General features: G+C 34.5%; 1 protein-coding gene across 24 annotated transcripts in view; it reads right to left on the reverse strand.

The window, feature by feature from the left end:
* The window catches only part of LOC143253459 (plasma membrane calcium-transporting ATPase 2-like), a 278542-nt gene that overhangs the window by 159468 nt on the left and 101645 nt on the right, over window positions 1-17429 (reverse strand). For 20 of the 24 annotated variants that reach the window (XR_013029643.1, XM_076507422.1, XM_076507424.1 and 17 more), the window contains one exon: window positions 15037-15086. The exons of the other annotated variants lie outside the window; for them this stretch is intronic. The gene's annotated coding sequence lies outside the window, so the exon portion shown is untranslated. The remainder of the gene's footprint in view (window positions 1-15036; window positions 15087-17429) is intronic. 24 annotated transcript variants of the gene reach the window in all.

Consider the following 17429-nt stretch of genomic DNA (forward strand, 5'->3'; position numbering starts at 1 on the left):
TTAAGTCACATGCTAAATCCTCATTTTGTCCACATATTTGTTTCTATACCTAAACTGTTTATGATTAGATATGATTGTTTTTCTCAATACACACCAACAAATGAAGCAAGTAAGAAAGTGGCATTTGGTAGTAACTCACATCAGTTTTAGGATCACAACCCTATTTTTCAGAACAGACCTAACAAGATCTATAAGATTCTTTACAATATATAACGATAATTTTCCCTCTTGAAAACAGTGTTGATAACTTTCTTTACAGTAACACAATGGAATCTAGATTAACAGTTGCTTGTTATCACTCACATGCACTCATTATGTATGCTAATCATCTAAGTTTATATCAAATGTTCTTTATTAGGAGAATTTCATAAATTTTAACAAAGTTCTGTTTGAAAATTGGCAAGGAATAATAATCATCCACCCACATGATTCTTTTCAAAACTTGAGCAAGAAACTGCTGGTCTAGTTTGCTTGGCCTAACCAATAATTACGTGTCTGCATGTGCTTTCATATATACTTTGCTGCTCTAAAATAGACACCTTTAATCCAAATGACAAAAATACGAACGTCCACCTTTATTCTGAAGTAAAGCTGTAATAACAATTTCATACTGATGGTTAACATGAATTTTGAAAACATGAAAACTAAGTAGTTTTTGTTGAACATGTGGCTTAAAATATACCAAACTTGACACCTACCTGTATGGTGATTAGATCTATCAGTGTACCAAATTTGGAAAAAAATAAACATGAAAGTTAAATATGTTCTTTATCAAAAAGTTTCCATATATTCAGTGCAAAACAAATGGAGATTTTATATTTCATATATTTTTAATGGACTTTCTTGAAATCTGTTACATGAAGTAAGAGTCCAATGGAATACATTATCTAAAAAAAGTGAGTTTCAATTGCCAGAGTCTGAGCTGCAGAAAGTAGGAAACTGATAAACTATCTTTCTGATAATACCACACAGCATGTATTGCAGGTTGTTTTGGCTGCTCAACACACTACCATGTGTTTTGAAGTACTATGAAAAGCTTGTAAGAAGAACTGATGCAATTTAAATATGTAGTTTCTTGTTGAAGTTTGAAAATGAAACATATTATCAGCATCCAATTTAAATATATTAGTAGCCTAGCTTGAATCAGGTTTAAAGATACTGCTAAAACTATGAATTGTCTTTATACAAAACTGAAACGTTTCTCTTGCATGATTTTTGCAGCAGCATCTATAAATCTGCAATGATTTTTTTTCATTATAAGAGACTAAAACAAATTCAATATAAAGTGTTAAAACAAATTTCTTTATTAAAATAATTTACTTATGTCAATATATATTATGTGTTATCAACATCTAAACCTAACATACCAAATACCAGCTAAACTGCCCTTAAAAGTTTGTGTTTAAAAAATTTACCTCCCTTTACACTGTACACACACATTTACTACTCTTCTAGAATACCTTATCTAGTGATAATAATTCTAATACTGGTATGAATATCCTTTCCTTGTGAAAACTGAACAAAAGCTGTATAGTAAATATATTAAGAAATCTTACAACCATAACTGTTGTGAAAACACAGAATGACAGAAAGGGGACAAAGTTAATTTGCAATATTCAGTTATATATCTAATCTTGAGGAAGATACCATATGTTGAGAAATATCATTTAAACCCTCAGTCTAATCAAATACCTAGAAAAACTAAATATCACTTCCATCTTACTTGTCTTTACAATTAGAACATAATATAAACAAACACGTCAGATGCCACGTCACAACGTCATTAACCATTATAAAATACAACTAATCCTCTGCTCACTGATAACAAAATCTAAGACGTGATCAGCGATATCGAGAAAACCCACTTGTAGAGAAATATATATGCAAAAATGAGATAACTGCCACGGCTTCTATATTGGAAAAACAAGTAGAAAAATGGAAACCAGATTCAAAGAACATAAAAAGTCACCTTCACACATTTTCGAACACTGCAAGTCAAATAAACACAACATAACCATAGAAAACACTTAAATACTAAATAAAGAAACAAACATAAACAAACGCAAAATTAAAGAAGCCTTACTTATGCAACAACTTAAACCCAAAATAAACCAATATAAAGGAACGCCTTTATACCTATATTAATATAATAAAATAAATAAAATTATATATTCAAACACCTAACACCGCCCTCTACATTCCGACACTCAGTTACACAACCTCTTCCAAACATGTGGTCAGCTTCCGGTCAGTTACATATTTCTTTGTGAACCTGACGATAACCGAAGAAGCTCGAAATGTTGTTCGCTCTTCTATGTAAAATATTTTCTTAACCAAAACGAGCCGTTTTTGCATATAAAAATCTAAGACGGGCCACGTAATTATGAATATGTAGATAGTAACTACAAACATCAACACATACGCCTTTTTTCAAATATTACTAATACTCAGGTCTACTACTGCCTGAAGACAACACATCGCTAACACTTCAGGGATGAATGTCTGCTCCTTCCCCACAAAAATACACCACTGGCAAAACTCGGAATCAGTATTGTTTAGAACCTTCAAAGATAAAGACGTGTCATTTGGCACACGTTTATTATTTACTTATTGTTTCTTTGGTCCTATTATCATCATTTTCACACAGCACGTGCATGGACGTTATTTTCTTATATGTCTTGCTATTTTTATGGTGCTTATCTGCTAATGTTTTTGTAGCTCCAGAAATAGAAATTATAATTCTAAAAGTTGCTCTACAGTAACCAAGATAATATAATATTACACTTAAGTTTCCGATTTTGTTAACCTGAAAAGAAAGAACAAGTTTATAAATGGGTTAATTCCTTTAACTCTAGTCAAAGTATTCTCCATTGCTATTAACGACGTAACTTTCATGCTAGTTTACGTACATCCGTTTCCTTAGTCTCAGATGACAACATTTTCATACAATCGGGTACAGTAAACGTAGATAACGTCCTGTGTTACATTCGAATCTCTGACAAAAGAAAAAAAAACTGTAAAGAGAGACCACGTGACCGTCTGCAAGTGGAAGTTATAGTGACAGAATAACTTTTATCGGAATGCCGAAATTACCGTTCCAGAAATACATGATAGAAATTAAGGTTTCAGTTTCACCTCACTGCATTCTCCAAACCCGAATTACACGTTTCGAGCGTACATTTCTGACACTGCAGTGAAGCGAGTTAATAAACTGAATATCCTTCCAATACACGATGTAAAATTAAACGATCTAATGTATCAACATTTGTTACTACTACAATTCGCCCACGTGGAATTACACTGCTGACCAAGCTTCTGTAAACTGGGAAAAATTATAGAAAATAACGTGTTGAAAAACGTTAAGAAAATGAGACATTTTCGTTGTATATGATAACTCTAACGACTAAAATAGTAACAATGAAAAACGCAGCTGTAAATGCACACACACGTATACGCTGCTGGCCAAAATCTTAAGGCCAATGAACATAAAACAAATATCCATTTTGCGTTGTTAGACACAACCACTTATTTGAGTAGAGCTTCGAAAGATGAAAAAATGGGAATATAAAAATAAAAACCTTTTTAGCATTTAATAAGGAAAATATGAACACAATGAAATTAGCCTAAATACCAGCTGGTCAAAGATTTAAGACACTACCAAAAAGAAGTTCTAAACAGGGTATAAAATGCCCAACAAGAGGTCTCAGTAGTGAGATGCACGGCCATCATTGCGAATAACTTCAAACATTCGCTTTGGCATGGTCGATATAAGCGTTTGCAGAAGGCTCGCTAGAATGTTATTCCAAGTGGTGAAGATGGCTTTACGAAAATCATGCACTATTTGGAATTGACGTCTATTTCTATAGACTTCCCTTGCCATCCACCCCCAAACATTTTCAATGGGGTTCATTTTGGGCGAACACGTTGGATGGTCCAAAAGAATCACGTTATTTGCCATGAAAAAGTCTTTTGTCCTGCGGACATTTTGAATTGCAGCATTGTTTTACTGAAAGATCCAGTCATTTCCACACAAGCAAAAGCCTTCAGTCAATAAGGATGCTCTCTCCAACATGCCAATGTAGCCAGCTGCTGTTTGACTCTCCTGTATAAACTGAAGCTCCATTGTTCCATGGAAGGAGAAAGCACCCCAGATCATAATGGAACCTCCTCCACTCTGTCATGGAGAAAATGTCTCCAATAGGATATCCTAATCATGCCAGTAACGTTGAAAGCCATCTGCACTATCCAGGTTAAACTTTTTCTCATCACAGAACAAAACCTTCCACTTTTCTACGTCCCATGTTTGGTGCTTCTCAGCGAAGTTTAACCGAGCTGTTTCATGGTATGGAAGGAAGCGTGGTATTTGAAGACGTTTACGGTTTTTAAAGCCTTTCTCTCGTAAATGCCGTCTTATTGTTCTTGAGCTGCATTCTGCGTCCATAAGGGCCTTAATCTGGTTCGACGATCGGTTGGTGTCTTGCCGGACAACCCGTCGAATCCTCTAGCTCAACGCCGGCGAAATATTCTTGGACCGACCACTTGAAATTCTCGTTCCGTATCCCTCAGGTTTTTTTAAGAAATTTACAACAGCAGTTTTACTTCGCCCACTCTCACCAGCGATGGCACGTTGAAAGAGAACTTGCTTTTGCAGCTCAACAATTCTGCCTCGTTCAAACTGTCACCTTTGTGGCCTTTGCCATGTTTTTACCCAATATAACACAGAAGATGCGAGTGGAAGATGTTGACAATGCTAATGCTTGAACACAAATGACTAAATTTCGTTACGTGTTTACCGATTAACGCTTCGTTTCAGTATGGTCTTAAACTTTTGACCAGCTAGTATTTAGGCTAATTTCATAGTGTTCATGCTATTTTCATCTTTAGAAGTTTATTTTCCCTTTTCTTATTTTCATCTTTAGAAAGCTCTACACAAATAAGTGGTTGAGCCTAACAACGCAAAATGCATATTTTTCTTTATCTTCATGGGCCTTAAAATTTTGGCCAGCAGTGTATGTATTATAATTATTCTTACGTCGTTGTTTCAGCGCAAAGTCACACAGTGGGTTATCATCCACTGTGGAGAATCAAATCCTTGGTTGCAAGTCTGTGAACTTACTGCTGATCCACATGTGGAACACGCTTACCCCTTTATTTGTTGTATTAGTGAGACGTTAACGGAAGAAAACTATATTTATGTTCTTATAGAAGACGGAAGCATCAGAATGTATTTTTGCATTAACCGAGTGGAACTAAAGTGTGGTAGGTTCTAGAAAAATGTATGCGATTGCTTCGTACTAACTTTGTTACACATTGTGTTTCAGTTGATAGTGTTGAGTTTTAAACAACTGCCTAAATCGTGTATATTGCTAAAACTAGTTATTTGACAATCATTACTTTTCACAGTGCGCGTGACCTTGACTTTTAAAATTACGTCGATATTACAATAATATTCATGATGCGAAAAGTTTGTCTAAATGATATTTGGTCGTAAAACTACCCCTCTTGATCTTTTATAATTAAAACATACTGGCCTTAACACTGACCAACGGATTAGAATATTTTTAAAATGGTAAAAATACAGTTGCGCAAAACAAAACTTTATCGAGACGACTGTATTGGTACTGAACCTTTAAATAATAAACAGTTTACAACAAAGTTTCGACCCTTTTAAGTCATATTCAGGTGAACAAACACTTTGCAACTGACCGTTGCTAGGCCCGTTTTAGAGACAATAGAATGTAAATAGGTACAGGACTGTAAGGGGCGTTGAAATTGTTATTAATTTCTATATGTATGAAGGTGTTCCTTTATATTGGTTCAATTCTGGTTTGAGATGTATACGTAGGGCTTCTTTGATTTTGCGTTTGTATTAGTTTTCCTACTTAGTATCTAGGTGTTTTCTATGGTTATATTGTACTTTGATTTGCAGTGTTTGAAAACGTGCGAAGGTGTTTGTGTTCTTTTAATCTGGTTTCCATTTTTCTGCTTGTTTCTCCAATACAGAAGTTGTTACATTATATTTTATAAATAACGTTGGTGTGTGTTTGTCAGTGTAGTATTTACATGGTATGAACTTTAGTTTTGTACCTGGTTTTTGAATAAATTTGATGTTTACTGATGTTTTAAGTTTTTTTCCAAGTGTTGGTTATTTTTTCACTGATGTCAGGAAGATATGGTATGCATCAATATAAAGTTTTATAGTTTGTTATATCTTGGGATTTATTGTTTGTTGTTGACCGTGTGCATAATTTTTCAACTCTCTCTTTAGGAAATTTGTTAATGAAGTTTATATTTTGTTCATTACATCATTAATTTTGTCTGGTGAGCATAGTTTTGTGGCTGTGTATATTTAGTTTCTTAACATGTTGAGTTTTGATTTTGTTTCATGTACTCAGTTCCAGGGAATATGTAGTCCGGCATGGGTAATTTTTCGTTTTGAATTGTGTATCGGTTCTTGTGATCTTGAGGTTAAGAAACGTTATTTGGTTAATTTTCTTGTGTTCACAGGTGAAATAAATTGTTGGGGCATACAGAGTTAACCTGGTTGAAAAAACAAACAAACTAAGTGTATGTTCTGTAGATGTGAATCCAGCAATTGCATCGTCGACATATCTGTAATAGTATAATGGTGGGTGTAAGGCTGAATTGATCGCTTGTGATTCAATCTGTGTCATGAAAATGTTGGCTAGAACTGGTGGCATTGGATTCCCCATACGTAAGCCATTTATTTGAGAAGATTTATGTGAAGATGACCGAAGAAGGCCGAACGTTGTTCTGTACTTTATTTTAATTAAAGTTTTAATACCCATATCAGCCATCTTGAGAATACATTTTTACTTCAAGTGGGTTTCTCGTTATCAAGAATAATTTCATCAAGTTTTGATAACATTAATGGGGAAACAATGTCTATTAATGACTGCTTGTTTGGTTCTGCAAATAATTATTTGTTGTATGTGTGTCTATATAGTGATTCTGGGGACCTGAAACCACCCCTCTATCTCTTTTAACAACAAAGAATACACACACAAAACAAGAAATACACTACTTCATAAAATTTCACAAACCATTCACTTCGTTTCCTCCACTTTAAGCACTATGTGAGGATAGTTCCTTCAGTTTATTATTATGTTTTTGGACCTATAAATATAAATCTATATCAAACTGTGCAAACGCCTCGATTTTTGTTTTTTTCAACTATCTTTAACACGTTAAGCTAGTATTTTTTTAAATATCTAGCTATCATCACAAGTTAATGCCCTCTGAAATATTACGTTTATTAAGTTCTATAAATATTTTATTCACCAAAGGTTAATTAGTCCGTTGCAGAGCGACAGTGATTATAAACGTAGCCTCTGACACAATAAACATCACATCCACCGGATTTGTAAATACCAGAATAACTCGTTCGTCCCAGTTCAATTAATATCCAACAATGATAGTGATTCTGTGGCGTCACATACATCCCAATTACTGGATTTATAAAGTTCTATCTATTCTCAAATGAACTTTCATTAATGCATATAAACTTTGTCACTAGAAATTAAAGGTGTGGCGATACTGAAATACGAGTGTTGTGAAGCAGTGATTCTGTATTGATATATCATCGATATGGTTTATGTCGCTTCGCGAAATTTAGCAACCTTTCAGTAGACATTATGTCATTTGTACATACGATACCAGAATTTATAACAAGATATTTGTGCTTAGAATTAATAATTCAACAAAGGAAGTGATTATAAACTATATGTTGTTTTCATTTCTTTGATTAAAAACAGTATATGCAAAGTAACGTAACAAAGTAAAAGTAACAAAATGTTTGTTTTCAAGTCAAGCACAAAACTACACAAAAGCACTGCCCATTACGAGTACCGAAACTCAGACATACCGTTGTGCTACAAATATTAACTTTTATTTTACTTCTTTCGCCAGCTGTTATTTTATTGATCAAACCTGAGAATTTGAAAATAAACACTGTAAAGTACTTAGATAAGACAATGTTAGTAATATAGATAATAAATTACGCACAAGGCTGCCAAACTTTGCAACAAACAGTTGATAAAATTTCTGTATCTAGATACGCGTCACATGGACTACTATGGTGAGATACGCCCCCTAGTAGAAATAGACAACACTTGTAAAAACTGTTGATTAAATGGTCTAATCTACTGTCAGTTAGGTACATGGTCTTCATCAACAGAACCAGAACATTTCAGCTGTAATTAAGTCAATGGGTTTGAAGGTTTTAAAGTAGAAGAACTATGGTCAGTCACACCATCAGCCGACAATGGTCAAGACGCAGTACAATGAAGATACGTTTAGATTAAATATAAAAACTTACAATTTTTTTTTTAATTAGCTTTTAATGATTAGTTCAATTTCAATCATATATTAAAAAAAAAAAAACTTCCTTCCAACCATTAATTTTTATTCGCGTCTTTGGCACAGAAGAAGTTTTGTATCCAATCGATAACGTGCTGGCAAACTGCCTGGTGAAAACTGAAATGAACGGAATAAGCTTAGATATTCTAGTAACATCCCAGAAACAAAGTCGGAAAGAAAAAATCCGGAAAGCCTATTGAAATCCATTATCTTTCTGCACAGAGTGTAGAAGCCACCTGATCTCCGCAAAATCCATTCGTTCCGGCACATTCACTGTTTACAGCTATTTCCTTGATACGTTAGTAATACAAAAAACGAAATATTAATGTGGAATTATCGAAGCATAATTCGTTAATAGAGAAATCAAGTAACTTATCATATGCCTTGATAAACATTTTTTTACGGAGCACACACATACTTGTTTTTACGCTCAAATTACATCGGGAATTGCATGTATCAGAATAACAACCACCACCATCATCAACACATGGGTGATTGATTACATATGATTTGAATTGACATGTTAAACTGATGATTTATTTGCACCAAAACTTCAAGATGTGTACGTACTCTACGGGTACCTACTGGCCAATGGCTACAAAATATAGCTCAAGGCTAATAAATAAACCGATCTGTTTAAACCTACATCATTTTTAATGTGCCTTTTGATAAATGAAAAAAATCGAAGACAGAGGGATAGAATTCACGGTCGTGGTCAACTAGTTTGAGGTTTTGATTTAAATTCTGGTCAACTGACTTCCCAAAGAGAAACGACTGTTCCCGAACACTCGTGCTGGGAAAAGCCTGGAAACTTCTAGTTACACTTTCTTCCTTCAGATTAAAGTCTTGCCAAATTTAAAAACACAAACATATCTTTGAACTTAAAGATGTTGTTTTAGCTGCTTAGTACTTTATATTACCACTCAATATGCAAGTGTCGTCGCTGAACACTGATTATTCTGGTAAGGATTCCATGTATCAGTAACGTTCTTATTTTATACACACACTGGACGTGAATTCGGCTGTTTGTCCTCAACTCATGAAGAGCTGTCGGGTTAGAAGAACCTAACTTTCGTATCATCTATACGGCATAGCTTCCTACCGACGAATATATCAGATTTTGTGCTCCCCTCGGGGTCACAACGTGTTCATATTTTATTCGGGACCAAACTTGGTAAACATGCCCAGATTTCACAGTCAAGTGTCCTAAATGTTTTTTTAACATATAGATCCCCTCCCCTTTAGGGTAGTTTAATAAGTTAGTGACGCCAATGGAGGCGGATCATCGATACATTGTGAATAATGAAAGGGGAGTGAAAGGGGAAAAAAACTATATTCTATGTTCTTATAGAACACGGAAGCACCAAAATGTGTTCTTTGCTTGTAATTGAGCAGAAACTAAGATTTGTGTTATTGCTCAGCAGACGATTGACTAGTCAATCTTAGTGTCTTTTTTGTTAAGAGCAAATCGACACAATGGGTTATCTGTGATGTACCCACCATATGTATCAAATCCCGGTTTGTAACAGTGTGAGCTTCCTAGTGTTCTATCTAGGTCGAAGATTTAATCGTTTAATAATTAATACCTAATTTGCTTATGGATACTAATACACAGAAAAAATCGAAAAGATAAATAAATATATACAGTCGTTAAACATGCAAAAAACGGGTGTAAGTAATATTCTTTCATAGAAGTTACATTTATTTAAAACTAGAGAAACTACCTGGCTTCGCTCGGGTTACTAGGTCAGTATATTTTAGTACAGAAGAACAGTAAAATATTTTAAACACTTTTATTTCACTTAAACATAAAAAACGTGGCTTTTCACTAGTTTGCCTCATCAAAAAATATGCGTACGCACGTGGATTAATAATATCCAGGTGTACACCCTCAGAGTTCACTAAGTACTTTGTAATATAAGGAACCACTTCTTTCCTATGTGGTTTTTCACTACCTTGTCACATTTAAAAGATACGCATGCAAATGGATAACAGGTATTACTCAGATGCACATCCTCAGAGTCCACTTAATATGGATGCAAAATGTCAGGTTTTTAGGTTCTTACCTCTTGGAACTATGACCGTCACACTTCTTTTCTGTATGGTTTATCGCTAGCTTGTTTCATAAAAAAATGCACTCGCGCATCCATGTGAAATGAGTAATGATACTCATGAGCACACCCTCCGGGTCCACTTAATATGAGTACAAAATTTCAGATTTCTGGGTTCTTTCCTCTTGAAACTATGGCAGTTCACACTTTTCTACTTAGTTTTTCGCTAGCTTGCCTCACAAAAAAGATGCGCTCGCGCATGCATGTGGATAAGTAATAATACCCAAGTATACACCCTCACGGGCTGTATACTTCATCATACATCATGCATCATAGTACATCAGCAAAATTTCAGTTTTTTAACTTTGGCGGTCGCGCGCGCATGCACACACCCTTTTATTATTACACATTCGTGTAAGTTAGTTTCATATAGAGAATAAAATTAAAGTCTTTGAAAAACATATGACACCTATTATATACCGATAATATAACTGACGAGTCGGTAGCGGTTAAAGTCGTTATAAATACCAGTTGTTTCAAGTAGTTCGTGGTCTTTCAACGTTCTAAACCAAAACAATTTAACAAAACGATACATTTGCTACGTTATTTTGGCACAAAGACGCACGTGTTATATATGTGTCTGTGTATTAATATTAATGTGTACACAAGCAGTTCGCCATCAGTTTAGATGGCTGCATAAAGAAATTATATTCTGACTATGCGCTTAATGGCTGCACACACCATTAGTTCACTCAGTTTTCTCATAAGTTGCAGTATAAGAATGTCTACTTTGTATGAAGTCACTAAAATTATATATATGTAAGATCTGGAACAGCAAAGTAAGATATATCTATACTTCTCGTTCATTTCGATGATCATCAGTTACTGAATAGTATGTTAATTCGTCATAAAAGAAAAGAAAAATAAAGATGCCAGTTGAAGCAGTTAACTGATATGGAAGCTTCATCGCTATTACTAAACGTAAAATGTTTGGAATTTTTGAAGTTATGAGTTCCTATACTCCCGCCAGCTTTTTACACTCATCGCTATTATATATAATGTCGAGACGTTTCCTTTATTTGATTTTTGGCACGTAATAATGAGTGACGAGAACCCAACCAAAATATGCAATGCAATGCTTGATGACTTGTACGATCTGGATGTCCTACGTCGCTTAGTAACGCAGTCATCCGCGAACAGAGAAAATGAGTCAGTAAGAGATCTCGAATACAAACATGGAAAGATATGGACAAATTGAATTCTGAATTTTTCGTCACTAAATAAAATAATAAAAGCATGACTACTGCTACAGTTAAGGTTTTAGTACAAGAAAAAATGTAATTGTTTTTAAACAGAAATAATTTTAAAACTTATCTTATGAATACTTATGAAGAATTGCACAATCTCGTGTTTTTAAATGCATTCCACCTACAATGGTTATTTTTTTTACATCAAAATATTAATACTGAAGAAAATGCCTCACTACACGAGTGAGCCAAATAACTCCTAGTTACACGACAGGATGACGCTGTCAAAGACGTGAAACAAAAGTCAAATACCAGTCCTTGGAAATCAAATGTTGTACTTGTAAAGAAAAAGGGTGGGTCCACCAGGTTCTGCATGGGCTACCAGAAAGTGAATGAGCTAACAAAGAAGGGTCTCTACCCACATGTGACAGAAAATTTAAATTTGGGTGGTTTCTTCGTTATATTAACAACAACTGAAATAACTTTTTATGATAGGTCTCTATTCTTCATTCTTGGGGCACTTCGTTACTGGGTCAAAATTGGGGTATGTTTCTTCCTCCTCAATGTCTGCCCTCTATGTTTACTCAATGCCAAGGATTTGAGTGTCCTATATAGATCGAAAAAATCTAACATTGGATCTGAATATACGATAATGTTAAAGGCAAGACGACGATGTACACCAAGGCTGGTTTTCACTGTAGAAAATGGTTTGTGGTATTTTGTCGTGTTGCCGTTTGGATTAATACACGCAGCTGCTAAATTTCAAGGCTTTAATAAATGTTTTTACTCTCGACTACCATTTAATATTGCACCATGTAGTTAGATGACAATCACAAACACTGCAAAAACATTTGCAAAATCTTCGCGAAGAAAAGCATCGAATCAGTTGAGAAAAGGGAGCATTACGCTGAATTTCCCAGAAGTGTTTATTGTTTTGTGGACAGTTGAGATTGTTGGGTTACACAGTCTATGAAGAGAGAGTGGCACCAGACAAGTACAAGAGAAATGGAGTGCTTCTTGGGCTTTGACAATCATTCTGTGACGCAGTAATCTCCAACGCCGTAAGTAGCATATGATATTACGGCAAGCAAGTGAATATCGTACAAAATAAGTTATGTACAACTAAATCTTGTTCCAACCCTGAATTAGTTAATTGAGAAGTCAGTTCAGCGTTGTACTTTTTGGACTTATATTTCAAGAAACTAGAAAGCTTGCAAGCGATTGGTTAGTTGTATTTGTTAATTAAGTCCGTTCAAAGAACGTATATCATAGAACTTGAAATCAATCATGCTCGTTATAGTTGACTGGACTTTGCATCGTTCTTATCAAATAACTAAAAACAACTCGCAAACATAAAAACCCTTAAAATAGTACATACATCTTTAAAGATGGTAGACGTGGAACAGGTTTTTTTTATTAACATTTAATACGAGTAAATAATTATACCACAATTTTTAATCTCCAAAATTACCAACTGCATCATGAATCCCATCGGTATTTGTTGTTTACATTGTCCCTAATATCATACGAGACCAAAATCAATATCCATATTTACACTGCTAACTACTGATGAAGGGCCTAAAGTCTTATATGAAAATGAATTATTATTTTGTCAGTTCTTTACACCAAAACATACAGCTGATTAACGCCATACAGTATGTATATTCCACTGGGGTATGAAACAAATTCAATAACTTGAGAATTAAAGAAAATTATACATATATGAACTACTGTACTGAAAACTTACTGTTTGTCCTTTATGGTGATTTTGTTAAAGAAACAAGCTTGTGACTTTGTCCTCCCCCCTCGTCTAAGAGTAGTTTTGGTTTTGCATGTGATGAAACGTTATATGTGCTTTGGCAAGCCGTAGTTCAAGCTTATCTGTAAGCATGTTGTTTATACTTGAAGATATGTACTGTGAAGATGAAGTGAACACTAGTTCCAACACTTACTTTGTATTTCCTAATAAACTTAAACCAATTACATAAACTTAATTCATTTTTTCCATAAAACTAGGAGTTATATGTGGAAAAGTCGTATCTCGTCTACACAGTTTACCACATATAAACTGATATTCGAGATATTTAATGTGGTGGCCTAAAAGGCATCAAAATAATAATAATTAGTCAATATTGAAGTTATACTATAGTCACATAAAATTAATTTTCATACCACTAAGTCACTGATCTCTGATAAAGAAACTCGAAGAAAACAAGAACACAAATAGTGTCGGTTAAATACATTATGCTAATGAACATTTACTTATAAACCACACATACATTAGGATTTATGGTAATCGTATAAATATTTTAACATGTATGAAATTTAATAGCAAGAAAAAAAATGTCGCGTCATTTTGGAAGAATTCTTTTGCATTGAGTCAAATTACGCGAGCACTCTCAGCATATCCAACCGAAAGAACAAGTTATACAAATACATATAATTACATGTTTACATACAGAAATAACAGGAAGGCATTTCTGAAACAAGGAAACGGTTTCACTTTCATGCTATGGCCAATTATGTTAGATACAGTGAAAACCACGTGGAGCTTTTAAGTCTGACATTAAGTAGTGACTTGACCACATAAGAACAAGTGATAGCTTCAAGGACTGGCGAACACAGACCTCTTTTCACTGTAGCGTTGTTTTAAATCTCGCGCATGCAACGGCCGAGAGGTGACAATAACAAGTTACACATTCCTTGTCTCCAGCCAGTGCGTTGTGCAAGTTCTTATAGTAATGCCACATTGAGCTATCTGCTGTGTCCATCAAGGGGAATCAAACCCCTAGTCTTAGCGTTCTAAACTCTAAGAATTACCGTTGTCCCACTCCAGTCTGTGAATATGCATGTTCAAAAAAACAAAGCAACGGAATTTCAAATCAGTGAAATAACTCTAAAGTGTCACAGAAATAATTCACTGTAATATAACAATTCGCCTATCACCAAACTATTAACTTTTAAAGGAAGAATCACTCCTATTGCACCATTCCTCCATAATACTACGTACAACGCTACCAATCATTACAAAACCACTTCTTCTCCCGCGAGGGACCTTCAATCATTTTTCTTAAAACACAGTAGCTCACTTCAAACGGCTTTATAAAAAACACATATCTGGGAATATCATATACCAAATGGGATAGTGTTGACACGGTAGGCGTACTGAAATGAAACATCTAATGTAGGAATAAATGTTGTGATTTGTAAATACTATACTTGAATGCTTTTAAAACTAAGCCTATTTATTTCAGTAGGTAATTACAACCTCTTACTTGTAACGTACAGTATAAATTACTTGAAGTAAACCTTTCTATTACGTAAAGTAAAGATAAAACAACGTTCCAGAAATCACTTACCTGACAGTTATTGCATGGAAGAAGACAAAACACTCAGGGCCACATTTCTCCTGCAATAAGAAGGTAAGGTTACCTTAAACAAGAAAATACATACTAAACACAAGTGTATACATCAAAAATGTTAACCGTGGAACGTCTGCATTAGGTCACTACGCTCCATAGTGCATAGTATAAAAGGTTGAAAACGTAATTATAACATTCTAGGGTTGTGAAAGGTTGCATGCACAGTATAAAAAAATCCATTGTGAAGGTTTTATGTTTTAGTGAGTGTTCTACCCTCAGGAATTAAGGCAAATATAACATGCTTAATATTCGCTACCCTTACAAGTAGGAATTTGTCCCAAACCTTATGTTATCAAGCCAAATTTTTCTTCTGTTGTGTTACATCAAGAAACTTTAAAAAAAAAGGTTTGTAAAAGCTATGGCTACAGATGAGAATTATAAAGTACGGTATGTTTGTGAATTCACAAACTTGCTTGGTCATATTATGAAGACAAGAAATTCTTTACTGTTACAAAAAAAAATATGATGAAAAACACCTTTCCAGTATTACAATGAAATGAATACATTTAGTTATCGGTTACATACACCGTTGGGAAGTTCGTATTCCACCTCTTAATGAAGCAGAACAAACGCACTCATTTTCCGTGGACAATTATCAGGACGACTGATAAACAAGTACAACTTCTGAGTGACAAGTTAACACACAAGATCTCACACTAATGTTCCAGTGATTTTTTAAAAGAGAACCAAAAACTCGAGCGCTTTATTTTCCTGAAGAATAGTGAACTGTTCAAAAACGTTCGAGTTTTAGGTTTTTTGTGTTTTTCTATAAACCATAAATACATGTTACTAACGACATATTTAATTCATTTTTTTTTTTTTTCGGAAATTCGCTTGTTGTGATATATGGTCGTTTTCAATCACGATTATCAAAGAAACAAATACAACGATTCTATTTGTATCACAATGTTTACTGGTTCTGCAACACACAAAAACATTGCGTTTTTTGAACCACACTAATAGCGATACACTACTGGTGGGGCGAATTGAACAATATCCTCTCCTTAAGAATACGTTAGTTGGTAAACAGTTTCAACTACGCGGAAATAAGTGATATATATAGGTTTATACCTAAAACAATTTATACCTTAAATGCATCTAATCCAATAAAAACTAAATTGCCTAGTTTCTAATCCATGAAGCTACTATTACATTTGTAATGGAGTGTTTTAAGACTTGAAACTGGCATAGATTCCTGATGATGTCAGCCATGTAATGACCAGTTCTGACATCACTTCATAAAACAATGGACTAGAACAAGCTACCAACTCTTATTTACCTACATCAACTGGTCAATTTACGACCTTCAGCGCCAAATCAAAGGGCAGTTTCTCAATCAAATAAGGGACATAAAACTGGTTAAACCACGAACTTTATAATGTTTAGTGAGGGCACGAGTATTTGATTGAAAGTGTTCGTACAATGAAGCGCACTTGCTATCTCGGTGGTTAATCAAGGATAAAACACGATCTTTCAAATCATCTGTTGTTCGAGGACAAACACAAAAGATGCACGTGCTACGTGGAAGAAGTGTAAAATAAAATCGTGCCTCGTGAAACAGAAAAAGAAGACAAGCTTGGTTTGAATTTCGCGCAAAGCTACACGAGGGCTATCTGCGCTAGCCGTCCCTTAATTTAACTGTTAAAGACAAGAGAAAAGGTAGGTAGTCATCAACAACCCATGTCAACTCTGGGGCTACTCTTTTACCAACAAATAGCGGAATTAACCGAAACCTTATAACGCCCCCACGGCTGAAATGGTAAGCATATTTGGCGGGATGGGGATTCGAAAACCTGTGACCCTCAGACTGAAAGTCAAACTCCCTGACTACTTGGCCATGCCGGGCTGAAAATGAAAAATGAAGACAAAGTTAGCGTAGCGAAGGCGAAAAACAACCATATTTACTCGATCGAACGTTTCGAAATATGCTTATTCCACAATCAGCAAACTTTGAAACAAGGTACTCAAAAGTATCATGTATACACAAAATTAAATCATAACAAGATAGGAGAAAATCAAGTTTAGAAAACAAAATATCAACGGTGAAGTGCACGTATAAGATACAATCAGAGATTAAATAGCCAAACTTACTTTACTAATTTTACAGTAGAGGGTAACATATATTTACACTAAAATAACTAAAAACAGGAGTAAAATATCCTAGTTTACAAATGGCAGTTCAGGGCATAAACATTTACTCACAACAATTATCACAGTTGTAGAACTTCAAATCTCCAACTTTTGTTTGAAAAAAAGGCTGCCCTGATCAAAATGACACCTCTCAAAAAAAATCATATTAATATCTTCAAGGTTATCTTGAAGCTGTATTT

The sequence above is a fragment of the Tachypleus tridentatus genome, chromosome 6 (genome assembly GCF_004210375.1).
Source record: "Tachypleus tridentatus isolate NWPU-2018 chromosome 6, ASM421037v1, whole genome shotgun sequence".
In the NCBI taxonomy this organism is placed as follows: Eukaryota; Metazoa; Arthropoda; class Merostomata; order Xiphosura; family Limulidae; genus Tachypleus; species Tachypleus tridentatus.